Genomic DNA, 27,814 nt, shown 5'->3' with positions numbered 1-27,814 from the left:
ACATAGGTGGTATTCAACTAACCAAGGATTTCTCTCAGTACTACTGACATACTGTGACTTTGTCACAGATTTTTCTATGCATTGTATGACATTTAGCAGCATCCCTGGTCTCTACCCATCAGATGCCAGTAACACCACCCTGTCCCCCATTTTATGACATCAAAAAAAAAGTCTCTACACATTGCTGAATGTCCCCTGGAGGTAAAATATACTTGATTGAGAACCACTAATGCTTAATTTCTATATACTGGGATATTACCATCCTTTCACTCAACTGGACACATCAAAGTTATATGAGAAATACAGAACCCAGAAATGGACCCACAAATGTAATGGCCAACTAATCTTCAACAAAGCAGGAAAGAATATCCAATGGAAAAAAGACAGTCTCTTCAGAAAATGGTGCTGGGAAAACTGGACACCAACATGCAGAAGAATGAAACTGAACCACTTTCTTATACCACACACAAAAATAAATTCAAAATGGATGAAAGACCTATAAATATGAGACAGGAAACCATCAAAATCCTACAGGAGAAAACAGGCAGCAACCTCTTTGACTTCAGCCACAGCAAGTTCTTACTAGACCAGTCTCTGGAGGCAAGGGAAATAAAAGCAAAAATGGAACTACTGGGACCTCAGCAAGATGAAAAGCTTCTGCACAGCAAAGGAAACAATCAACAAAACTAAAAGGCAATGGATGGAATGGGAGAAGATATTTGCAGATAACATATTGGATAAAGAGTATCCAAAATTTATAAAAAACTCATCACACTCAAAATACAAAAAACAAATAATCCAGTGAAGAAATGGGCATAAGACATGAATAAACATTTTTCCAAAGAAGACATCCAGAGGGCTAACAGACATGAAAAGATGCTCATCATCACTCATCATCCGGGAAATACGAATCAAAACCACAACGAGATACCACCTCACACCTGTCAGAATGGCTACAATTAACAACTCAGGAAACAACAGATGTTGGTGAGGATGCAGAAAAAGAACTTATGCACTGTTGGTGGGAATGCAAACTTATGCAGCCACTCTGGAAAACAATATGGAGGTTCATCAAAAAAATTAAAAATAGAAATACTCTACAACCCAGCAACTGCACTACTAGGTATTTATGCAAAGGATACAAAAATGCTGATGTGCAGAGGCACATGCACCCCAATGTTTATAACATTGTCAACAATAGTCAAATTATTTAACTATCACTATCAACAATAGTCAAATTATTTAAAGAGCCCAAAGGTCCATTGACAGATGAATGGATAAAGATGTGTGTGCATTGCAAATGGCAAGATTTCATTCTTTTTGATCGCCAAGTAACATTCTAGTGTGTGTGTGTGTGTGTGTGTGTGTGTGTGTGTGTGTGTGTGTGTATGCGCACGTGCATATACACACACTGGAATATTACTCAGCAATTGAAAAGAATGAAATCTTGGCATTTGCAACAACGTGGATGGAACTAGAGTGTATTATGCTATGTGAAATAAGTCAGAGAAAGACAAATATATGATTTCACTCATATGTGGAAGTTAAACAAAACATGAACATCGAGGAAAGAAAGGAAAAATAAGATAAAAACGGGGAGGCAAATCATAAGACTCTTAAATACAGAGAACAAACTGAGGGTTGCTGTGGGGGGTGGGGGGAGGTGGGGGGGGGGGGCTAACGGGTGATGGTCATTAAGGAAGGCGCTTGTTGGAATGAGCACTGGGTATTATATGTTAAGTGATGAACCACTAAATTCTACCCCTGAAACCAATACTACGCTATATGCTAACTTGGATTTAAATAAGTTTTTAAAAAAATGAGTAGATAGACGTGCCACTTATAGAGATGGTACTCTAGAAATAGGATCCGCTTTAGGTGGAAAAATAAGAGTTAAGTTTTGGCTTGTAAGTCGTCCGGGTGAAAATGTCCAATGACAACTTGGCTGTACAAAAAGAATGGTCATTGGGGCGCATGGGTGGCTCAGGTGATTGAACATCTGACTTCAGCTCAGGTCATGATCTTGTGGTTAATGAGTTCAAGCCCCACACTGGGCTCTGTGCTGACAGCTCAGAGCCTGGAGCCTGCTTAGGGTTCTGTGCCTCCCCGCCCTTGCCCTCTCTCTGCCCCTCCCCCACTTGCACTTGGTCTCTCTCAAAAATAAATGAACATTTTTTTTTTTTTTTTTAAAGAGAGGTCAGAGCTATAAGTACACTTTTGGGACTCATCAGCATATAAAATGGCATTAAAAGCCAAAGGAGTGGATGAGATCTTTGAGGCTTAAGAGAAAAATGTATACTGAATTAATGTACAAAGAATTGGTTTATTTATAACTTCAAACTTACCATCTAGGAACATCTTACATCTATTCATGTATTCCTAACTTTTACTCTATGAATAAAATTTTGTGTTGTGTGCTAAAAACAAAACAAACAAACAAACAAACATATACGAGGTAAGAATCCATCCATGCCCAAACTGTAGCCCACCCCAATCCAGCATTTCTCAAATTGTGTTTCCTAAAGCTCCAGAGGACTGTGGTGCTGAGAAAGGCAAGGGGTTAAGGAGTAAGCATAGGTTGGAGGTGACAGAACAGTTTCACCCTCACTAAAGCAAAACCATCTCCAAGTGTTACAGGATTATATAGAGAACATTATTTATTTTTAAAAGATGTCTTTTCTTCAGATATAAAACGGTTAAATTTTTAAATCTCAAGTAAGAATTACTTAGCAGCTCTATTGTACTGCTATTCCACACCCAAGTCCTTATTAACATAAACCTAGAGAAGATTTACTACATTCATCTGCAAGTCCTGGCATGTATGTGATTTACCTGTGCTCCTGTCTTGTTTTTTTACTCTAGCCAAACAGAAATCAGGTAAAAGGTGTATGGATAAATTAGGGCCTCAAAATTAGATTCTGAAATATAACTCATTCAAATAAATTTTAAATACCAAATTACATAGCATGAACTTGTTTTAGGCAGTACCCAGAATGTTGTGACTCCCTTTCTCCATTAGGGTTAAACTTCCTTGTCTTACATAACATACATTTACTCCCAAGCATGCTATATAAAAAATAACTTTCATGCTCTACTATAAACTTGTCTAAACCAGTTTTAATATTGTTTTAAATATTACAGTATAATCTCAGGTACCCTAAAGATCACATCCTTATACAAAGCTATGTTTATTTCTTTGAATTTCTGATACCAAAAGATGTGATTAAATCAGAGCCATGCTAATAAATTAAATTCCTAATTCCCATAGAAGCTTTGTATTTATCAGATCTACATTCCCTATTTCTCTGTCTACATTCTATCTGTGCATCCCAGTGTCCCTATTTAACTGTAAAATTATGAAGTCATTACAAAGCTGTTCTCCATAAAACCTAAAACAGAAATGTAATCTAAGGATAAAAAATATTTATTGATGATTATTTAATATTCATGTTTAAAATAAGCTCAAGTTCCTTATCTAAAGCACATAAATTACACACACAAATACATACACAAACACTAAACTAAGAAGTAGTAAGGATTCATCTGGATATTAAGTCCAGAACTTCCCATGCACAGGCCAAACCCTAATCTTCCTCCTATACTCCCTGATGTTGCTATGACCTTTTTTGACCTCCCTGAATTAGAAATGTGAGAGCTACCCTTAACTTCCTCCTTGTCTTCTTCCTCATGTCTCTACATACAATTGGTCATCAAAGACTATAGGGTCTACTTCACATCTCTTTTTCTCTTAATTTCTTTTTTCTCAAATAGGCAACAGTTTTATATAGCTCAAAAATCCAAACACAGAAATGTATGCATTGAAAGTCTCAATGGAAGCACTTACACTATTACCCTTCCCCACAGCCACAAATAATCACCTTTACTAGTTTCATGAGTATCCTTCCACTATTTCTATTATTACCAAATGGTAGCATTACTACATACACTGTTCTCCACTGGCTTTTTTACTTAACACATCCAGGAGATCTTTTCCCATTAGTCCATAGACAGCTTCCTCATTTTTTGTACAGATGCTTAGTATGCTGTTGTGTGGATAGGTCTTAGTTTATTATGGCTGGACACTATCACTATTACAAACAACACTGCAACTAAGAACTGTGTAAATATATCACTTCATTTCATATAACTGTAGGATAAATTCCCTCAAGTAGGATTGAGACAAAAGTAAATACAATTGTAATGTTGATACACATTGTGAAATTACCTTCACATCATTTATAAATTAGTCCTCTTCTCTCCACTGTCTTTGCCACTGCATTCTCATGCCTACTTTAAAAAAATTTTTTTAACCTTTATTCATTTTTGAGAGACCGAGTATGAGCAGGAGATAGGCAGAGAGAGAGGGAGACACAGAATCCAAAGCAGGCTCCAGGCTCTAAGCTGGCAGCACAGAGCCTGATGTGGGGCTCCAACCAACAAACTGTGAGATCATGACCTAAGCCGAAGTCAGAGGCTTATCGGACTAAGCCACCCAGGTGCCCCTCTCATGCCTATGTTAAATCAAGTACCCCTTTAACTGGTTTCCTTCCATCCCAACTATTGTCAATCCTATTGTCAACTGATCATTATTTTAATGATTTTTTAAATATACACTATAATATTCCAATTTTTAAGTTTCAAAGATTACTGAAAAACTCCCTTCAATTTCCCTCCTTATTTCTACTGTCCAAACCCAATCCTCTATCCATCACCCAAGAGTTAAGCACTTTACTACCAGTTCGGGATTTACCTTACCAGACCATATTCTTCACATTTACACGCATATATACCTACCCGCCCCTCCAAAATACAGCACTGTTCTGGTTTTTTTCCTTATGTGTATATTTAATAACATAGTATATATACTGTTCTACAACTTATCGCTCAGTATATGCCGTGTTCATTTCTTCAAATGACATTTTATCCCATAGTATGAATATACCAATTACTTGGTTATTTTACTATTATGACCAGTTTTATTTTTCCAGATTTTTTATCATTATAAACTGCTGCAATGAGCAAACTTGTATATGCCTCCTTATGCACATATAATAGTGTTCCTCTAGTGCAGACAACAGGCAATAGACTTGTTGGGAATACCATTTTAAATTAATAGATACTAACAAACTGCCCACATCAATTTACATCCCCAAACCAACTTATATTCCCAACAGTTTATATAATACTATTTCCTCACAATATAGTCAATTTTAGTATTAGCAAGCTTTTAAAATTTTGCCTAACTTTAATATGTAGCTCTCATCTTACTAATGAGATTGCATAACTTACCAAATATTTATTGGCCACTTACGTCTTTTCGTCTGAAACTGCCAGTTTGTATTCCTTGTTTTTCTATGTCACTGTTTCTTTTTAAGAGTGCATTATATATATATATATTTCTTGTTTATTATATACATTACAAATATTCTTCCCAGTTTATTTGAACTTTCTGTATTTTGGACATTGTCATAAAGTCTTAAATTGGGGTTTGGCTCAATTTATCAAAATATCTTCCTAAAACATACAGTCATGTATTCCAATCACCTATCAAATACAGACTTTAATTATATGTATATTTAACTTGAAGTGAAAAATAAATAGTTGGCCACCTACCATTCCACTTCATAAACATAAAGCCCAGAATTACCCTGAAATGGGAATCTCCCATCTCCTCAGTGGGTCTCTGTTCTCAAATGCTTCTTATAGAGTCAATTTAACATTGCAATGGGTGAAAATTTAATGTTTAAAAAACTTTATTTGGTACAACATAACCCATAAATGTAGGTCAACTTCCACTAGGGCACAATTGAGGAAACAGCAATATATTTCATCACTTGGGGAAAAACTGGCTGTATTGGACTTACTGAGAGATGATATCTCTACTTCCCATGTAGCAACTTCCTACAAAGCATTTCAGACTTTTCTGGATCTGGCCCGTGCATCACTGTGGCTTCGTCAACTCACCACTTCCTACTTGCATTTATACTCCAATAATACAGTTACCTATAATTACCCCTACATACTATTCTGTCTTGGGACATCATTCCTTTATATGTTATTTTACCTAAGAAGTCTCCTTACCCCAAATTACCTCACCATGTATTCATATTCTTTCTTCAAAACTCAGTTCAGACATTACCTCCTCCAACAAGCTCCTGTTGCCCTTCTCAGCAAAAAGAATTAATCATTTCTCTATTTTCTCATTGTGCCCTGAACCTACTTCCATAAATATATGGATTCCACTCTATTACAAGGATTTGTTTATAAGCTCTCCTCTCCTGTAAGCCTTAGGAAGTCAGGAAGCGTTTATCTCATTCTTATGTGTATTTTAGTATTCAGCAGTTTCTAGTATCCCACTCAATAGCTATTTGCCAAATTAAACAAGTCCTCTCTATTCAGCAGTACAACAAACACTAAAAACACATACACAAAATAATTGAAACCATGTTCTTTAACTGAAGATATTTCATAACCTGAAAGGATATGTGGATTATAATAAGAGTGGTTGTGATTCTTTTTCTTAAGTGGGCTTATACCGTAGATCACTGTTTTCCAAGCTGTAGGTCATGACCCTTTAGCAGACTGTGAAATCATTTAGCAGGTTAAAGTCAACATTTTTAAAAGTATCACCATATAGCAAATACAGTAAAAGTAAGCCATGTTTCATGAAATTGTTGTTCCAGTCATAAATACGCACACAGAACACACACAACATGTACGCAAAATACATTTATTGATGTATTGATTATTGATGCAAAATACATTTTTTACTCTGGGTCACAATAAAAAAATAATTGGAAAGCAACTTCCATAGTCGCTATACAGGTTCAGAGAAGCTTTAAATCAACAAACAAAGTGATGTAGTCGAGGAAGGCCTCTTCAATGAAAGACATTTGTTTGGAGCACAGTCTAGCTCCCCACTACCTCTCTAATCTATCACTCCTCCTTACTCATTCTGCTCTAGGCACACAAGTCTTCTTCATCATTCAAACAAGCCAAACATGTTCCCACCTCAGGGTCTTGCACACGTTGTTTCTTCTGCCCAGAAAGCTCTTCACTTCTATAACTGCATGGTTTACTCCCTCATTCTAGGACACCCAAAGAGATCTTTCCCTGACCACCTAAAATAGCAACCACCTTCCACCATTCTCACCCCTTATCCAGTTTTATTCCTTTTCATTCCACTCACTACCACCTGGTAATTTATTTACTGTGCTTTTCCTCCCCTCTCATCCTGAATGTCAGCTCCAAGAAAACAGAGACTGTCTTCTGTTTTTATTACCATACCACCAAAGATTAGGACAGGGCCCAGCTAAAAGCAAACATGTCAATAGGCTCTGACAAGACTATCAAGGAAAAGGAAAAGGAAGAACATGCAGAATTGTGCCTGAGCATGGTAAACTACAGAGGAAACAAGGTTGAAGTAAGGTTGAAGATGCACAACGTGAAAGGTTTGAAAGCCAGAAAGCAGAGTTTGGACTTTATCCTGCAGACAATTGGAAGTCATTCAATGTTTTGAGCAAACGGTGATCCATTCAAACATTTATTCAGCACAAGTTCAATTCACTTTGCTTGGCACAATGCAGAGTGCAAAGGCCAATAGCACATGCTCTCTCCTCCACTGTTTAGGTTTAATAGCAGTGGGTTCAAAAAAAGTTTTAGGAAAATTATTCTGGCAGCCGTATGTAGGATAGATTGGACGAACAGACTCTAAAGCTAGAAAGGGAAATAATAGGCAAAGCAGAGCCTCAGGACAAAGTGAGATCCAGTAAAGAGTAATCTAAAGAATTGTGCTGACTAATGGGTATAAATAATAAATTAGAAACATGTATTATAAACAACTTTAAGACTTAAGTATGATGATGATAAAGCTTACAAAGAAAAACTGAGCAATTTCCATCACTTTTAGATTTATTACCCAACCACTGCACTTAACAATCAAAGTGATCCAAGACAAAAAGTTGTGTGGAAGCAAGATTCCTAGAAAAGCAAAAAGAATTCACTTCCATTCAGTTCACAAAATAAGACGAAAGAATAGATTCATCATGGTGACAATGAAAAAAAAAAATGTGCAAGCTCGTACTCTATTTTTTTTTTTTTTGAGAGACTGAGAGAGGGCACAAGCAGGGATGGGGTGGGAGGGGAGGCAGGGAAGAGAGAGAGACCCTTAAGCAGGCTCCAGGCTCAGTAGAGCCCAATGCGGGGTCTCGTTCCCACAACCCTAGGATCATGACCTGAGCTGAAATCAAGAGTCAGACACTAACCAAATGAACCACCCAGGCACCCCTCTATTCACTTTTTCAATTAAGTAGAAATCAAATCAATGTTATCTTTTGAAAAAGAGAAAGAAGACACACCAGAAAACAGAAAAATATGAGATTAATAAAACAATGGCCAAGTAACGAAGGCCCGTTGGGAATTGTTCAGCATAAATTCAGTGGCCAAGAAATCGTCATTACCCACCTTCCCCCATAAATATGCTGTGACTGTGAAGAAAAACAGAGGAGATAGTGGAAAGATTTAACAACAGGTAAATATGAAAGAAGTGACTGGTGTTAAGTTCAGGCTATTATCTAATGCATACAGGAATAAACTAAGACAGAGAAATTGAGAGTCTGTATGAAAGGAATGGCTGAAGACACAGGTGGAACAATCACAGGGGCAAAATGTAAGACTTCACACAAGCCAGGATATAAGGGAAATTTTTCAGATCATTCACTTAAACACCATACCATCTGCTATGGTCTGAATGCCTGTGTGTCTCTCCCTCGCCCCCAAATTTATATGCCAAAGTGATGCTATTAGGGAGGTGGAATGTTTGGGAGGTGATTAGGTCATGAGGAAGGATCATGAGTAAAGTTTACGTCCTTCTAAAAAAAGCACCCAGAGAGCTCCCTTGCTCCTTCCAGCACATGAGAATACAATGGACAAGTCTGCAACTGGAAAAGGGTCCTCCCCAGACCCCAACCATGCTAGCACCTTGATCTTGGACCTCCCAGTCTTCAGAACTGTGAGAAATAAAGTTCTGTTGTTTATAAGCTACCAAGTCTGTGTTTATTATAGCAGCTCAGACTAAGGCACAGTTTAAATTTTTTCCCTCTGTTTAGATACATGGTAAGTGTTGTAGACACAAAAGAGTACAGGAATCAAAGACTGGACAACCAATTTTATAAGAGGAAATGACCTAATTCCAGTGTACAGTTCTACAATTAATAATATTATGACTTAGGGGGTAAATATCCATCCACAGCTGCAGAATGGAAGGGCATATTAAAAGAAAAGTACCATAGCGGCCTCTACTCACCTCCTTTAAAAGAATTACTACTGTAGTAAACCAAGTTACAACAATCACACTCCTGGGTATTTACCCAAAGAAAACAAAAACACTAATTCAAAGGAATACATGCACCCCTATGTTTATAGCAGCATTATTTACAATAGCCAAAGTATGGAAGCAGCCCAAGTGTCCACTGATTGATGAAATGGATAAAGATGTGATGTGATATATATATATATACATATATATATATATATATATATATATACACACACACATATATATATACACACACATATACATGCAAAATATATATATATGCAAATATATATGCGTGATGAAATATTATTCAGCCACAAGAAAGAATGAAATCTTGCCATTTACAACAACATATGGCTAGAGAGTATAATGCTAAACAAAATCAGTCAGAGAAAGACAAATACCATATGATTTCACTCACATGTGGAATTTAAGAAACAAAACAAGGGGGAAAAATGAAAGTCAAAGCAAGAAACAGACTCTTAATTATAGAGAACTATCTGATGGTTAACGCGGGGGGGGGGGTGATGGGTAAAATAGGTGATGGAGATTAAAGAGTACACTTGATGTAATGAACATAGGGTGATGTACGTTACTATTAAATTACTATATTGTACATCTGAAACTAATATAACACTGTATGTTAACTGGAATTAAAAAGCAAAATAAATAAAATAGAAAAATAAATAAATTAATGTCTTATCCCTCAAGTATAAAACAGAAAAAAGGTAACTGGGTTAGAGGTTAGTCTCTTCTAGAAGATTCTACACAATGTAATAGAATCAACAATATTGGTGGAGATCTAGCATATTTTATCATCAAAGGAAATAAACGTGAACATTTTGTTTTCTTTTTAATTGTTTAATTTTTAAATTCATGGATTATAAAGCTATATAATAACATGAAAAGGTGTATGTTTTAATATTAAAATAGGACTCAAAACTGAATAAATATTCTACGGGTTCCTTAACTGCAATTCCAAAATACAAAAACTCTTTTGATGGTAAAACCTTACCTGAACTGACATGAAGCTATTTATAGCCTTTACCCCATTTGGTAAAAATGTTCATACATCTTGCTACAGAAATAGTAATATGTCTGAAGAGGACTGGACTCTGTTGAAAGATTATTACCTTGCCTGTATCCAAAAAACTCTTTTAATTCCCAAACCTATTAGACCCCAAGGGTTTTAGTGGGCTATGATCCTATAATACTAATGGCTAACATTTGCTGAGCTATTAAATGTGTCAGACACTGTTCTGATCACTTTATATGCAGTAAACCATTTAATCCTACCAACCACCATGACATACGTACTATAATCATCCCTGATTTACAAAGTGGCAAACTGAGGCACAAAGAGATTAAGTAAATTGTCTGAAGTCACAAAGCTAGAGAGTGACTAAACTGGGATGAGTACATTTAAAATATTACATGTAAGAGGGAGAAAACACAAAATAGAGAACTGATTATGATAGAATGGTAGGATTCAGTGATTGTTTTCTCTATTCAATTAATGTATTACTATTAGAATAGTAAAGAATCAAACTTAAAAAAATACAAGACTTCATTAACCTACAAAGTCCTATTTATGTGCAATTCCTAAGTCAAATTGCATAAACTGCACAGTATAAAACCCAGGCTCCTCAGTTTATGCTAATCATCTTCAATTTTTTATTGAAGTACAACATTTTAATATGCTTTTCACTACAAGAAATACACAAAAACATGTATTCATTTTAGTAATCAGAAAACCTGAATAAACAAAAAGAAAATAATCACTTTTAAAACTACACTCAGAAAAAATCAATTACAATTTGGTACATACCCTTCCAGATGTCAATACAATTTTTCCTTGAACAATGCAGGGCTTAGGGGCACACATACACCCCCCCCCCCCCATACACACACACAGCTGAAAATCTTGAGTATAACTTTTCTCTCCCCAGAAACTATTAATAGCCTACTACTGACATGAAGCATAATTATGGATAACATAAACAGTCAATATACGTATTTTGTATATGTTATATACTGTATTCTTACAGTAAAGCAAGCTATAGGAAAGAAAATATTAAGAAAATCATGAGAAAATACAGTACAGTACTGTACAACACAAACAAAAACCTGTGTATAAGTGGACCCAAGTAGTTCAAAGCCCTACGGTTCAAGGATCAAGTGTATTATTTGTTTTTTAACCAAAATGGAATTGCTTTTAAACCTACTTTTTCACTTAACATATGTCAAGACATCTCTTCATGACTTTACCTTCTTCTAACATCATATTTTAATAGCTAGGCAGTACCCCACTGTGAATATGTACCCTAACAATCACTGTTAAACATTCAGGTTGTGTACAATTTTACAGTACAGTGATCAAGAGTTACTGACTCTGGAATCAAACTGCTTGGATCCAAGTCCTGGCTCTACCACATACTAACTCTGCTCCTTTAGACAAGCTACCTCACTTCTCTATGCCTGTTTTCTCTTCTGAAAAATGAAGGTATTTTCTACTTCGTATAATTAATGTGGGACGGGGGGGGTCAAATGTTAATACACAGCTTTTACTATCAACAGTGCTGCAATTAGTATGCTCAGAGCTAAATCTTTGCACACACCCTTATTCTTATTACATCAAGAAAAATTCCCTTAAATGAAAATTCCCATGTCAGAAGGTATGACCATTCTTAAGGCTTTGAGTCTGCCAAATTACAGCTGGGTTTAAAGCCCTCATCAAATAGCTCTCTCACTTAATACTCCTTTCTCTTCATCCAAGAAGGTGAAAACTGTGATCCACTTAACAGCTGTTTCACTCAATTAGTTTTCGCTCTTCTACTTCTGTACCGCAAACCTAGACCTGTATCATAAAAACTTAAAACTTTGTAGGAAACTTTAGGATGCCCAGCCCAAATCCTCATTCAGCATATTAATTCCTCCACCCTAGAATCCCTAACTGAACATCATCAGTGAAAGCAGAGAGCCTACCACCCAAACCAACCCATTATATTTTTACTGTTCCATGGAAATTTCTCTTGAAAGAATGTTGAAACCTGCCTCCTCCTACTACTCACTGATCCTAGTTCTTTCTACGCAGATCAAATCTGATCTTTCTGTGTGATAGACCTTTAAGTATTTACAGATAGCTATCATTTCTTAGATGAGCTTCTTTTTCTTCTTTGAGCCAAACAGGGCATTTTTCAGCCTTTTCTCCTTTCCTCATGTCCATTTCCTCCATGATCAAGGTCCTCTGGATATGCTGTATAGCTCACTGGTTTATAAACTTGAGTGTCTACCACCTGGGGAACTTGAAAAAAATACAGTGGCCCAGGTCCTATCCTACTTAAGCTTGGGCTTCCATGTTTCTGCTCTCCAGGTGATGTAATATGAAGTCTGAGAACTGATGCAAGGGTCACGCGTATTGTGACAGTATTCTACCTAAAAAACTGACACAATATCCCAGGTATAATACAACCAATACAAGTAAAGCAGAGATAACACCTGCTCTTTCTACGTTGTTCTACCAACTCCAAAATGACATTTACTTTAAAAAATATTATACCATAGTGTTGACTCACGGTAAACATACAGTTAAAATGATCCGACTCTTTTCCACATTCTCTATTTGTGCACTAGCACCTTGGGCTCTAACTGCCAGCCTTTCCAATTATTCCCATTAAAAGATTAAGAGAACCAGGACAAAGAGTTTTAGACTCCCATTTCTTAATGTATCAATGACTGCATATGGATTCACCTTCAGTGGAGAAATCATTTCATGCTTTAGCCTCTACACTTCCATCATGGACATACTTAGTCTAAACTCAAGTATACTAGCCCATCAACAACTGAACTGACAGCTGATTGCAACAACACATCTACTCTGTGCAAAACACTGTTATGAACAAGGTGGGAAAACATACAGGCCTTAATACTAGTACACAGACCGTCTGGAGAGCATGATGGAATAACACCTTCAAAAAAGTTAAGTCTAATACCAAGATAGACACGTTAATGCTATAGAAATTAATGACTACTAGTTGGAAAGCTCTGGGGCCAAAGAAATACTAGAAAACTAAGTTACCCTGAACTTTAATGTTTCATTTCCTTTTTTTTTTTTTTTTTTAATATTTACAAGACAGAGAGGAGATGGACCATCAGTGAATTCATCCACACTTAGGCTACTTTCAAAGGGACACTGCACCCTCAAAAATACACACTCAAAATAAATTCATGATTCAAAATTTCATATGAATTCTGAATTCGTGATTTGTTTGCCTTACCTGTCCCTAACTTATGAGGTACTCAAGAGGAGGAAGAAAAAAAAAAAAAAGGCCATTCTACAGATGAGGCCCATTATAAATACATCATAGAGATGCTGGGTGAGGGGGAGATCCCATCTGATATTTATTTTCATTTGCATGGCAAACATCAAAAATATACCTGGCATTTTCAAACAATTATGTCAGGAATGACCAGATGCTTCCTGTTGATGGAACAGTAGAGAACTACAGCCTGACAGAATCAAACTAGAGTTCACAGAAACAACTGGAAATGAATTTAGCTTCATTTCAAAACCATTAAACCAAAGTATGGCCTTACATTTTCGCACATTTACAGCATAACTGGCCCCCAACCTAAAATACCCAGATTGAGAGAAAGAGACAGAGAACTCAAACTCTAAGTTAGGAGACTTAACTCTAAATATATGTATCTGCATTACAAAAGTATTGTTTGACCAAATGTTTCACTGCAGGATTCCTTTTAAATGGAGAGGTCCTGCAGTGCTTTGACAGTGTCCCTTCTTCAAATATTACATTTACACACAAGTTTTCACAGGTACATCTAATATGGAATTTATATTTTACTTCCATAGATTAAGATGTGGAACTAAAAATTAAGGTTAGTCACTTAAAATATTTTCCTGAGTCTCCAGGATATGTACATTAAGCAAACTTTACTCTTGATACTGTTTATATATCTAAATACCAAATTAAAAAACTTAGAACCCAAGACAAAAGTATAGGAATCAACCTTCCTAACCATATTTTTTAAACTTATCTTGTTTAATATACTCATTTGACATGTATGGTGACAGAATAAAAATGACAAATTTCTCAGTTAAAAAAAAAGTGATAAGCATACAGTGGGGTTCTGGGAGTTTTCAGAAGTTACATGGTGTGATACCACAACAGACTGAATGCAGATTTAAAAATCTAGCTGTCTTGTATTAAAGCAGACATTTAAAAGACTTGCAGAAATGCAAAACAATGTCAACTCTTGCCAATATGTGACTTGTGTTAACATGTAATGGAATTTTATTGCTGTTATTTTGGGGGAAATACTTAAAAAGACAGAATTTTTAAAACGCATAAAGCCATCTTTAATTTCCTTAAATTCAAAGTCTGACCCTGAAAGTGGAAGTGTCAAGGCTGACGTTATGGGTCACTGCGAACACATTTAAACCAAGCTGGGTGGGCCTACAAGTGAAATAAAGTATCTGCAAAAAGAATTTTCGACTACTAACATCTACATAATAAATTACAGCGCATCTTTAATTCTGGAATGGAAAATTACTTTACAAGGATTATTTACGGACTACATCAAAAACATTTTCCAGATAAAAACTATACTTCAGGGGGGAAAAAATGTACTTCAGAAAGTAACTTGCCTGAATCCAGACAGCAAATCAGTCTTCGGAGAGAGTACTTAAAATACTTCCACATTACCAAGCCCCCTTCAAAAGTACTGTGGTCGCTACCCGTCCTTTGAGCAGACGTCTGCTCGCCACAGTCCAATCAGGTTTAAAACAAGAGTATGTGTACAGAAAACAAGCTTAAAGTGGGGAAACACACAAAGCAGGCCTCTATAATTCCTTCGGTTTCAGTTTTCACGATGCACCCCTGAGGCTACGCACGCTGATTCAACACGGCAGCACAGCTTCAACGAAGCACACTAAATACACACTGATTTCACTGTGTCCAGGCAAAAATGACCTGGCAAAATTCTCAACTTCTTTTCCGAAGCAGTGCACCCGCCCGGCGGCCAAGTCCCAAGAGCAGAAGTCTCAAGCATCCAGAACCGCGGGCTTTGTCCCCTCAGGGACTTGAGTCCCGGAGGTCGTGGCAGTAGCCGCGATCGTCCCCGCGCGGGCTGGGCCCGGCCCTCTGGTTAACCCTGTCCGGGCCGGCCGGTCCCGCAGGCCCCGCAGCACACCGCGCCCCGGACCGGCCGCCCCCGCCGCCCCTTCCTCGCTCCGGGTAGGCTGGCGGGGCCGCCAGGCGGCCGAGACAAAGAGGCCGGCAGTTCCCGGGGCGGCGGGCGCCGAGGCCCGGCCGGGCCGCGCCAGCCTGCCTCCCTTCCTCTGCCGCCAACCGCCCGCCTCCCGGCGCCCGCAGAGCCCCCACCGCCCCGGCTCGACCCCATCCCCGCCCCGGGGCCGCCGGCCGGGATCCGGCCGGCTGTGAGGCCGCGGCGCGCCGGGGCCGAGGAGGGGGCGGCGGCCGCCACCATGTCTGCCCGCCCCTCCCAGAAGCGGGGTGCCCAGCGGACAAAGCGCGGCTGCGGCGCGGGCGGAGCGGGCGTCCAGGCCGACCCCGCCGACCCCCGCGGAATAAGCGGGGCCAGGAGCCCCGGAAACCCGGCGCCTTAATGCAATAAACAGGAAATCGCGGGGATGATCTGGGTTCCGGGGGAAGTGGAATTATTTTTTACCAGCGAAGAGATCAACTTCCACATCCGGTGGTAACAGGGCCCTACACAGACCCGCACTGACCTGGAAAAGCTTCGGGAGCGGCGACGGGGGAGCAGCAGGAGGTGGTGCGGGGACCCGAGGCGCCTCGTACCCGGCCGGGCTGACGCGGCCCCGCTACACACAAAGCGCTTCAGCTGCACAGGGCGCTATTTTCCGAAAATGCCGCGTCTGGTCGGCGCCCAAAATCCCCACCGAAAAGTCCCCCGTGCTGCGCGCGGAGGGACACATGGTGTGCGAGTGAGTCAAAGCTCCCAGCATCCCTCCCGGACCCGGCCCTTGTCAAGCCCTCGCCTGAGCCTTTCCGCCCCTGCCTTTGGCCGCAGATCGCTCCCCCACTCACTCCCTGACCCCATTCTAGCAGGAGGAAAGGGACGACAGGTCTGATATTTCTTTTTAACGGTCGAAAGGGAAATATGCCATTTGTGGAGCCCGAGCCACACAAAGAAAGCGGCGGAATGATCCGCTCTCGGCGACCGCAAGTCCCGGCTCGCCCGGCGCCTGCGCGGCACGGGGGTGGGAGCTGCGGCCGGCCATGTGCGCGGTGGAGCAGCCCGGCTGGTGGCCGAGTCTTCCCGCCTCTTTCTGCGGGGGCTGGCGGTTGGGATACTAAAGTGCGTGTACCTACCTTCTTTTCTCTCTGACAAGACCGCCGAGACGGGGAATCCCCACTCCGAGGTTAACCAGAGTCGCCAGCAGAGTCCTGGGAGACGGAAGAGCAGCCAGCAGGCTAGGATTTAACTTAAAGTGGCCCTAGATTCAACTAGCCAGATTGGGACAGGAGTAGCGGTTGAGGTACAAGAGGAGGAACGAAGGATGGTCCTTCTCCACTTCCATAAACTGAGCAGTCAGGTTCATGACGAAGACGTACTTATTTCTATAGCCTTTTTTTGTTTGTTTGTTTGTTTGTTTAACATACCGGTGGTGTCACAGGCGTCTCGTACTTAAGAGACCCTAAAATAATTGCTTGCTAATTTTCCTTGGATTACTGTCACCTCGCAGGTAGAGGTCTGTGTTTCCGTGGCTGGAATGTCAAGATTTTTATTGTGTTGTATTTTATTAAGAAAGTAGCAAAAGTTTATTTGGAGGTTGTAATTTACAAAGTAAAAGTCTTTGGAAGTTAATTTACTTGTGATGATTTGCTAAGAAATCCAACACACCGGTATGTTTTTAACAGATGAGTTTAAGAATGACTTTCCTACGTGGCTTTCCCAAGTTGCTAACGTGCAAATTTTGGCTTCCTATATTTAGGAGTTGGTAATATCTGAGACAGCGCCAAGAGTTCAATCCAGGAGAGTTTACAAGCTTAAATGAAATCCATATTACTTTTTGATTTTGTGATTACTTCAGATAAGTAATTTATCTCCAGTTATCCTTTTGTGATATTGACGTGGTAAAGGCTTGTAAGTCTTTAACATATTAAAACATTTTGCCTAAAACAGAAGCAAAGTAAGTGGCATAGGAGCCACATTGTTTTCTTTTGATGTAATGTTTTCAAGGCTTCAGTTGATAAAAACTTGTCAAGTTTTTTATATCATATGCTTTAACATTGAGTTGATTTGAGTAAACGTTGAACTAATGATTGTTACGGAATCCTTGCCCTCCTTGATCTGCCATAGAGCGCAGACAAGTAAATAGGAAACATCAGTAGTAAATGAGGGTAAACTGCTGAATACTGCGAAATCCCATACAAGAGAAATCCTTTACTCACCTGGGAGGGAGGTGAGTAAATTAGCTTTAATAAGGAATTGGGGAAGAGTCTTCCAGGCAGAGGAAGCAATGCATGCAAAGTTAGGAGACAAACTGAAGAGAGTGTTGAGTAAAGAAGATAATGCTGTTTTAGGAGTGCCTAGAGATGTTCTTGAAGACGTTTAATCGTGAAGACCTTGAGTGGTATGTGCAGAGATTAGCTTTTGAGAGCAAAGAGGAACCTGCTAAGTAAAAGTGTCATAGAAATGGATTTGCATGGTAGGCAGATCAGACTTATGCAAAACTCAGAGGCATGGAAAACAGTTTGGAAAAAAACAGTAATATGTGAGAGAGTAATGCCTTGGACTGAGATAGTGACAACTAGTGTAAAGAGTGTGGCCAAAGTAGTTATTGAGAGTTTGGTGATTTAGTTGAGCGGGTAAGGGAATGACAGAGGGAGATGTCAAAGATGACTTCCAGGTGTGTTGGGGAGCAGTTGGAAAGATGGTCCTGTCTTCACTGAGATTAGAAACAGGGAAGAAGAGTAACATGTTATAAGGTTCTGTTTTGACCTGGTTGAATTTGAAGTGTTTGTGAGACAGCCAAGCAGATATGTCTGGCAGGCAATTAGATATTCATTGAAGTTGTTTCATGAACACCCTTCTGTAACTGGCACTGTTGTAAATACTGGAATAGATTAAGCAGCAACAAAACCAACAAGGTTCCTGCTCCTGTTGCTAGTGCAAGGAACAGACCATAAATAAGTTTTACAAAAGGAAAGATAGTATCTTATAATATGCTCCATTAAGAAAATAAAAGGGTATTTGAATAAAGCGTTTCTCTAGGGGAGTGAACAGGCAAAATTTTGGAGGTTGATCAAGAAGTAGCTTCTTGGTTGATCAAGAGAAGGTATTCTCTGAACTAAGACCTAAATGGGAATAAGTTAAGGGCAGTATTTGAGACTAAAGGGAATAGCAGAGCAAAATCCTAAGGTGAGAAAGAGTTTGTTGTGCATAGCAAGGAGGCCAATGTAACAAGTTTAGAAAGCAAGAATGGTAGAAGCAGTCGGCTGCCTTGGTAAGTTTAAGCGCAGTAGAAGGCATTGAAGGGTTTTAGGAAAGGAGTAACATGGTTAGTAGCAATAGAGAAAAGGTGGATAATTTGAAGATATATTTGGTGATTAGACCTGACCTGTATTGCTAATGAGTTGACATGAGTGAGGGAACGGGAAGAATCCAGAGTTATTCTTAGGTTTGGGCATGATTATCTAGGCTAGCGCTGTCCAATATAAATATAAAACCACATATGTAAGTTTATAGTAGCCAGACACATTAAAAAAGAAACCATTGCAGTTAATTTTAATGTTAATTTAATTTTAATCCAGTATAGTCAAAATAGTATCATTTCATATGTGATCAATATTTAAAAATATTAAATGTTTTGCAGTCTTTTTCTCATTACTAAATATGTGTTCAAAATCTGGTGTGTATTTTATGTTTAAACATACCTCAATACTTGATTCCATAAAATTTACAGTTGAAAAAGTAGATTAACATGCCCAGTCATTCTGAACATACTTAAAAGTATTGCAGTATTTGAATTATGTATCATTCGTTATTTAATTTTAAATTAAAGATTAAAATTTTAATTCCTAAATTAGTCACATTTTAAGTGCTCAATAGCCACATGGCTAGTAGCTACTATATTGGACAGTGCAGTCTAGTGGAAAATCAGAGTAAAAAAGTTGTGTGGAACCAGCCTGGAAGGCCTTGGATGCCATGTTAAAGGATAGGGATTTTATCTTAGATGCAAGGGGAATAATAGATGGTTTTTGAGCTAGAGTGACTCAATGTTGTACTTAAGGCTAGAAAAAAACAGTAGGGGGCGCCTGTGTGGCTCAGTCAGTTAAGCACCCAAATGTTGGTTTTGGTTCAGGTGGTGATCTCAGGGTTTCCTGGGTTTAAGCCCCACGTGAGGCTCTACAGTGCAGAGCCTACTTGGGATTTTCTCTCCCTCTCTCTGCCCCTCTCTGACTCGTGCTGTCTTGGTCTCTCTCAAAATAAATAAATAAATAAACAAACTTTAAAAAAGAAAAAAAAAAAAAAAACAGTAGGTGTCTAGCTGGTGACTCAGGAACAAGAGCAACCCTTCAGTTCAGTCCCACTTTCCAGGCTCTAACTTCAGCCCTTCAGATTCAGAAGTCTGATTTTTGTCAGTGCTCCAGAGCAGTGCTACCAAAGTATGGTCCACAGGGTAATGCCAGTCTGCAAACCCTCTGCTATTGTTCCTAGACAAGGCATTTACAAAAAGTGAATAAGAATTTGGGAACTTACAGTAATTGAAGACTAGTTTTATGTCTGTGGATCTGCATTGTTTTATATGTCTTTGTTTAAATAGCTTTTTCTAGTAATTCATATTTAATAGAGGTACCTATGATCTTTCACCAGAGAGAAATTTTTTTTTTTTTTTATTTTGATGATGAGAGGTTTTGGGTTTGTTTTTTTCCCCCAGATATGCAAACTGTGTGTCCTCTATGCCATTAAGATCATCTTTTTTTCTCTTACGTTACTGTTAAATAATGCCTTTTTTTCTAGGTGTCAGTGAAAGCCAACTCCTTTCTTTTTATTTCATATCTTCACACTTCTGAATCACAGATTTAAGCGCACTGACTTGATCACATGTCACTTGGCCCTTGTCCACATAGTTATGCTCCCCCACTGTACTGTTTGTTGTTTGCAGACCTCTTTGATTCATTGGGTTTTCAGAATGACTTCAACTGTTAGGCATTTTTCTATATGAACAGGGTGATAAGGAGACTCTCGTTCTGCACCATCTGCCTCCTGAGCATGCTCCAGGGCCATCACCATCAGCCTCTGCATCTCCTGGTTGACCAGGTTTAATATAAATTCACAAATTTGATTACCCATATTTTTTATTCTTATGGTCCCTCAGTTTGTTGTGCAACAGTTACCTAATCTTCACTGCACCATAGGTAATTTGTGAAGCCCTGCTCTAGAGGTACTGAGACAGAGTCACAAGAACCAAATTCCCAGATTACCTAAAACAAATGCTTTTTTTTTTTTAACTTTATAGTGAGAACTATAGCAGCTAAGAAAGGAATGGACATCTATCTGCTCATTTTCTCCCTCCATAGAGAAATGTAAGGCTACAAAGAAATAACCCAAATTTATAATAGCTACCACTTATTAAATGTTACTGTTTGCCAGCCACTGTGCAAAATCGGTTATATATGTTGTCTTGTGTCACATTTAACCCTCACAACAACACTAAAAAGGTATTATTAACCCCATTTTTCCAGTAAGGTAACAGAGGCCAAAATAGTCTAAATAACTTGCCTAAAGTCACAAAGCTGATAAATGTTAGGCAGGATTCCAATACAGGTCTCATTTCAAAACCATTGTCTCTAGCAAATTCCCTAGTACAATGATTCTGTTTTGTTTTAGCGATAGTACATGAAGTTGACTACATTACCTCCGAGAGAGTTCATTAGTGAATTTGGGCCAGAATAAGGGGAGTTTGTGGTATTCTAATGCCACCAGACAAATGTGTTCAACAGTAGAAAAGTGTCTGCTTTGCTCCTATTTAGAATTTATAGTTTTCCACAAATCAATAAAAAAAAAGCCCAGGGCACCTGGATGGCTCCGTCAGTTAAGCGTCCAACTCTTGATTTTGGCCCAGGTCAGAATCTCACGGTTTGTGAGATCGAGGCCTGCATCGGGTTCTACACTGACAGCATGGAGCCTGCTTGAGATTCTCTCCCTTTGCCCCTCTCCCCTGCTCGTGCTCACTCTCTCTCAAAATTAATAAATACTTAAAAAAAAAAAAAGACAACCCAATAGTAAAGGGGGTAAAAGACTTGAACAATTTACCAAAGAGGGTATCTAAATGGCCAATAAACATGTAAAGGCACCCAACTTTTACAATCAGGGAAATGCAAATTAAAACCACAATGAAATACTGCTGCACATTCACAATAATGGCTACAATAGACACTACAGTAAATGCCAAATGTGGCCAAGAATTGGAACAACTGAAACTGTACATTGTTAGTTGGAATGTATATTGATATAGCCACTTTGGAAAGTTCAAAAACCAGACAAAACCAAACTAGATTTAAGGATTTATGTTTAGGTAGTAAAAACTATAAAAAGAAAGGAAATAGTATGCTTTGGGTAAGGCAGTAATATTTGGGAGGAGGGCACAAGGGAGCTTCTGGGGTGCTGGCAACATTTGGTTTCTTGACCTAAGTGCTGGTTACGTGGGTATTCACTTTGTGATTCATTGTGCTGTAGGTTCGGGGGTTGGTGACTTCTCAGTATGTGTATTTTATATATATATATATATATATATATATATATATATATGTATATATATGTGTGTGTGTATATATATATATATATATATATATATATATATATATCATGGTTTTAAAAAATTTGTTGGGAGGAGTGCTTGGGTGGTTCAGTCGGTTGAACATCTGACTTCAGCTCAGGTCATGATCTAACAGTGAGTTCAAGTCCCACATCGGGATCTGTGCTGACCGTGCAGAGCCTAGAGCCTGCTTTAGATGTGTCTCCCTTTCTGTCTCTCTGCCCCTCCCCTGCTCACACTCCCTCTCTGTCTCTCAAAAATAAACATTAAAAAAAAATTTTTAATTTTGTTGGAATTAACAAGTAGGGAAAAAAACTTTTGTGGGCAATTCTGAGATACACATTACCAACTATCACTTCACTGACTGAGCCAGTCTTCTCATCTGTACATTATAAACGTGAAAGATAAGTTAGGGCTGAATTATGGGAGAGGCAGTGGTTAAAAAAAAAAAAGAGAGAGAGACAGATGCAAAAACTACCGCAGAACTTGAGGCAATATGGGAAGGTGAAAGACCATGGCAGTTGGAGTGAGGAGCCCCAAGTTCAAGTCTTAACTGGTTTCTAACCTAGACTCTAACCACTCTAGGCATGTGACCTGGGCGTGTCTCCTAACTTCAGGTTTTGTACTCTGAAAACAAATTCAGTATTGCTAGCAGAAAATTAGAAGTTATTCACATCAAGGTAGTAATTGAAGCTATGGGAGTGAATGAGATCATTTGGAGACAATATAGAAAAAAGAGAAGTAAAGAGGAGGGGAAATCAGCATTTAACCTGCATACCGTTTGCTCTACGTGTGTTATCATTTATTCCTCTCAGATTCCAAGGTAGCCAATTTGTCCTTATTTGGTAGATTGACTAGGGACTCACAGCAAAAATAAGTAGCATTGAGAACCAGTTTGACTCCAGTTTATATGGTGCACTATACAATTCCTGGATAGCTAAGTGTTTTAAGAAGCCCACGGGGTGAATTTGAGTCAAGGAAAGTTAGGCCCTGAGAAAAGACATTTGGATTTTTGTGATTTGTGACCTGAAACTTATGTAACAGCACCTGCACTTCTGTTTGTTGTGCTTCAATGAGCGTGGATAATCCAGACAATCATTTGTGCCCCAGATCTCTGGCAATAAGAAAAAATGTCTAGGGTACCTGTGTGGCTCAGTCAGTTAAGCATCTGACTTCAGCTCAGGTCATGATCTCATGGTTCATGAGTTCAAGTCCCACATCAGGTGAACAAGAGCACTGCTTAGGGTGAGCCCCATTTCTCTTTCTTCCTCTCTCTCTGCCCTCGCTCACTTGCACCCTCTCTCTAAAACAGAAATTATATATCTAAAAATTAATATAATGAAAACAAAGTCAATTATTAAGACCTAGCTAAACACTCTTTCCAGCCAAGTGCTTGAACAAGAAACAATAATAACTCACTATATGATATGACGTTGTTTGCTGCTTTGTTCGTATACTACCTAGAGCCATGAATATCGCTTGTGGTATGGGTAATTCACATTGGGAAACATTGGAATGTTATTTAATGGCGTTCACTGGTATTGTGCATTTTGGTCACCTGAAATTCTTAGGGAAAAGATCAAGATGGCTTTGTAAGCCAAGGTCACTAAAACTTGCAATGAAAGATAATTAAGACTGGTGGTGAACACATGCCTTTTGGAAAGCAGCAATATCTACTCAAAATTGAGTAATCTATAATCAATAAGGAAGGCTTTCCCCTACTAGGTTTACTAAAACCTTATTTACTCTTAGGGTAGCATTTTAACATTAGAGAAAAGTAAGAGAAAGATGTTCTACCACAATACAATTACTGGTTTCTCCCTGCACGTTTTTAGATTTACAGAAGAGTAATGTGCATTTTTGGCAGACTACTGAAGAATTTTAAATTGATTGCAGAAGCATGAGGTCTTCTGTCTTTATCTAACCCGTTTCTGAGTTGTAGACAAGACCTCCAGTAAGTAAGTGACATCCTTTGGTAAAATCAATGATCTCAGCATTCCCCAGAAGCACCAAGAACTTTGATTTCCAGGAACAGGTTAGGAGCAGCCACTTCACTCAACCTTATATTTTACATTTGGGAAACCTTATTTTCTCACTATATTTTAAGGCAGTGGGCATTTAATAATTGTTGGTTATGGTTTCAAATGATTTTAAAAATTATTTGAATCCATCCACTGGTGCAGAATACTTTTTAAACATCTTCACTGTCTTTCATTCATACAATTCCCACCCTCAGAATAACCTCTGCTCTTACTTTTTTTATTTTTCCAGAATTTCTTCATGCCTATACATGTAAGAAAGAATATTATTCCCAATTTTTATGTAAAAGGGAGGCTGCCATATATATTTTTCTACACTTTGCACTCAAGACATCTTTTTCATATGAATACATAAGATACATATTTTTCTTACCCCTGCAGATTATTTAACCAGTCATCATCCAATTGAGAGACATAGAGTTTCTAAATTGTTATATTCTAATTAATGCTTGGACGAATATCTTTGTACACATACCTTCTTGTATATTTAAGTACATCTCATCTCCGTTCTCAGAGGAATTGCTCTGCAAAAGGGCATGTATGTATTTTTAATTTTGATAGGTTCAGCCATGTTGTCCTCCATGTACCGGATGTTTCTCCACAGCATTGTCAATAGGTTAGAGTGGGAGCAAAGTTTTGGATTTTTCCCTGCCAACTTTTGAAGGACAGATTATTTCAAGTCCTACCTAATATTTTCAGGATCAACAACAAAATCATTTGGTTAAATTGAGAGAGATGGGGTTTGATTTTCAGAATTTCTTTAGGATACAGAAATTCTTTGCTGCAGCTCCTGCAGCTACACCCACAGCTAGTAAAAACATGGTTGCTTATGCAGTCATAGCAGCCAGCAAACCTGGAGAAGGGCCAAGGATGACTACAAGCAGCCCCATCTACACTTTTTTTTTTTTTGGCAAATTTGCAAGTTTAGCAGGATTTAAAAAGATCCTTCAGCTTTTGTTTGAATTACAGAGAACCTAGGAAGAGAGGAAAAATTGTTCATTTCATGAAAAAATTCCCCTGATAGGAGCTAAAAAAGGACTTTTACTTAATTTTGCCTTGGTACTGAGGTGGCACATGGAGAGAGAAAGTAGGGATATTAGGCTCTGGGTTCCACCTGCACTGGGGATTATATTAGGGCAGAAAGAAAAATTTCCAGGAATGATGATCTCAGTTTCTTAGAACCAGAATAATTTAGGGAGAGAAAAGGAGTTAGATGTGGCATTCTAGCTTACTGACTTAAATTTGGTAGTCATTTTATAAATGTGTAGGTGTGTTATGGACTGAATGTGTCCCCCCAAAATCCATGACCTCTAACCCCTAATGTGATAGTATTTGGAGATTATGCCTTTGGGAGGTAATTAGGGTTCAGTTCAATCCTGAGAGTGGAATTCTCATGATGGGATTAGTAGTAACCTTATAAGAAGAGGAAGAAGAGCAAGAGAGATCTCTCAGCTTGGGCAAGAGGAAAGGCCATGTGAGGACACAATGAGGAAGCCATCTGCAAGCCAGGAAGAGAACTCTCACCAAATTAGCCAGCACCTTGATCTTGGACTTCCCAGCCTCTAGAACTGTGAGGAACAAATTTCTGCTGTTTAAACCACCCAGCCTAGAGTACTTTGTTATGGCAGCTCGACTTGAGTAAGACAAAGTATTTCTGGTTTTCCACAGATTCATAAAAGTCCATTAAAACAAGTTGTCATAACTATTAATAGTGTCTTTCTTGACATTTACAACCAACGTATTGTTTGTGTTTCCTGCACAATTTGGAAATGATTACATCTTCACGCATGGCAAGTGACTATTGGGAGGTCTTTCAATTTAATACCCCTAAATTTTAATTTGCATCTCAGGAATGGCTTGGAATTTGGAGTCTTTCTCTTTCTTGAATTGAGCTATAGGAGTGCATGGGTGGTTGGTTAAGCCTGAGACTCCTGATTTCTACTCAGGTCATGATCTTGGTTGTGAGATCAAGCCCCACATCAGGCTCCGTGCTGAGCATGGAGCCTGCTTAGGATTCTCTCTCTGCCTCTCCTGTGCTCCCACTCTCTTTCTCTAAAAATAAATAAACATAAAAAAAAGAGGTATATAAATGCAGTTATAAATTCATTAACTAAATAGGCTATGTGTGTTGCACACTGGTGATTGGATATTTGATGGTACCAAGGAATCCTACTACTTTTGTTGAGTTACGATGTTTTGTTATGATTAAGTTTTTTAAACAATCTCTTTTTAAAAAGTTTTAATGTTAATTTTTGAGAGAGAGTGTGAGCAGGGGAGGGGCAGAGAGATTGGGACTGAAATCTGAAGCGGGCTCTGTGCTGACAGCAGAGAGCTCTATGTGGGGCTTGAACTCGTGAAGCCAAAAGTCAGACACAACTGAATGAGCCACCCAGGTGCCCCTAAACAAGAATCTTTTAGAGAGCTGTTGAAATTGAAGAGGAAATAATATTTTATCTAGGATTTGTTTCAGAATAATCTGGAGTGGCAACAGGGTATAAATTTTTGGCAATATCAAGGAAACAGAGGATGATAATTAAGAAGCTGGATGATGGATATGTGAGGGTTCTTTATATATTTTTTTCTTTATATGTTCTATACTAAAAAGATTAAAATAATTTTTGATTGTGTATAACTAGTGACTACAATTATGCTTTCATTTTCTTACCTTCTATTCTGGGTGATTCTGATAACCGCTGAAATTAACATACAAAGAATTTTCAACTTAAATGTCTTACCAAGCGTACAAATGAAAATGCTGGGCATTAGTACACATTGAACTAAATTTACCATGCATATATTTAGCAACTATTAAATGTATTCAAGTAAATTTCCTCATTTAATCTCTGCAAAAGTAGGTGCTATCCCCATTTTACAAAGGAGAAAATACAGACTCTAGATAAGTGATACACAGGTAGAAAATAGAATTCAGATTTTTTTCCCCCAGTTGGTCTGCCTCCCAAGATCCATGTTTTATTTCTACTATGCCATACTGCTTTTCAGACATGACCAACTACCCTTTCTTCCATGCTGTTTTTTCTTTCAGGAGTGAAAGTCTGGCACAACAGGTAAACAAACTCACGTGTGAAAATGTGAAAGATTTTGGAGGTCTCGTTGTCCTCTCCTTTCCTGTTAAGTCAACTACGGTCCCAAGACAAGAGTTAAAGGTGTACTATACCTTAAGGAAACCATGAAAACTGAATTGATAAAATTCTAGACCTAACTCACCAAGCTTTGGTTCTCCAAGAATTCTTTTGACCATTATTACGTGTATTTGTGTTGGTTACTGTTCAAGATACGGAACTGGTCCTCTCATCTTACTTTCAGAACATAAATTAAGAGCTCAACCTTGATGGCTTTATGCTAACCTTAAGGACATTACACTAAGTAAAATAACTCAGAAAAAAGCAAATACTGTATGACCTCACATATATCAAATCTAAAAAAAACAACCTCAGGAGCGGTTGGATGGCTCAGTCAATAGAGCATGTGACTCTTGATCTTAGGGTCGTGAGTTTAAGCCCCACATTGGGTGTGGAGCCTACTTAAAAGAAGAAAAGATTTTTTTTTTTTTTCATCAACCGTATAGAAACAGATTTATGGTTGCCAGGGTTGGGGTGGGGAGAAGGCAGGGGA

The 27,814-nt window shown here is 38.5% G+C and overlaps 1 protein-coding gene across 5 annotated transcripts in view; it reads right to left on the bottom strand.

The window, feature by feature from the left end:
* The window catches only part of GABPB1 (GA binding protein transcription factor subunit beta 1), a 78,682-nt gene extending 51,403 nt beyond the window's left edge, over positions 1-27,279 (bottom strand). For 4 of the 5 annotated variants that reach the window (XM_042942052.1, XM_042942056.1, XM_042942057.1 and 1 more), the window contains exon 1: positions 16,086-16,266. The gene's annotated coding sequence lies outside the window, so the exon portion shown is untranslated. Of the gene's footprint in view, positions 1-16,085; positions 16,267-27,260 lie in introns of those variants that run through there. The other variant, XM_042942055.1, reaches the window with a different exon arrangement.
* Between the last annotated feature and the right edge of the window lie 535 nt (positions 27,280-27,814).

This window comes from Panthera leo, chromosome B3, assembly GCF_018350215.1.
Source record: "Panthera leo isolate Ple1 chromosome B3, P.leo_Ple1_pat1.1, whole genome shotgun sequence".
NCBI lineage: Eukaryota > Metazoa > Chordata > Mammalia > Carnivora > Felidae > Panthera > Panthera leo.
Note: the sequence above shows the minus strand (reverse complement) of the source record. Positions and strands in the feature narration are given on the sequence as shown.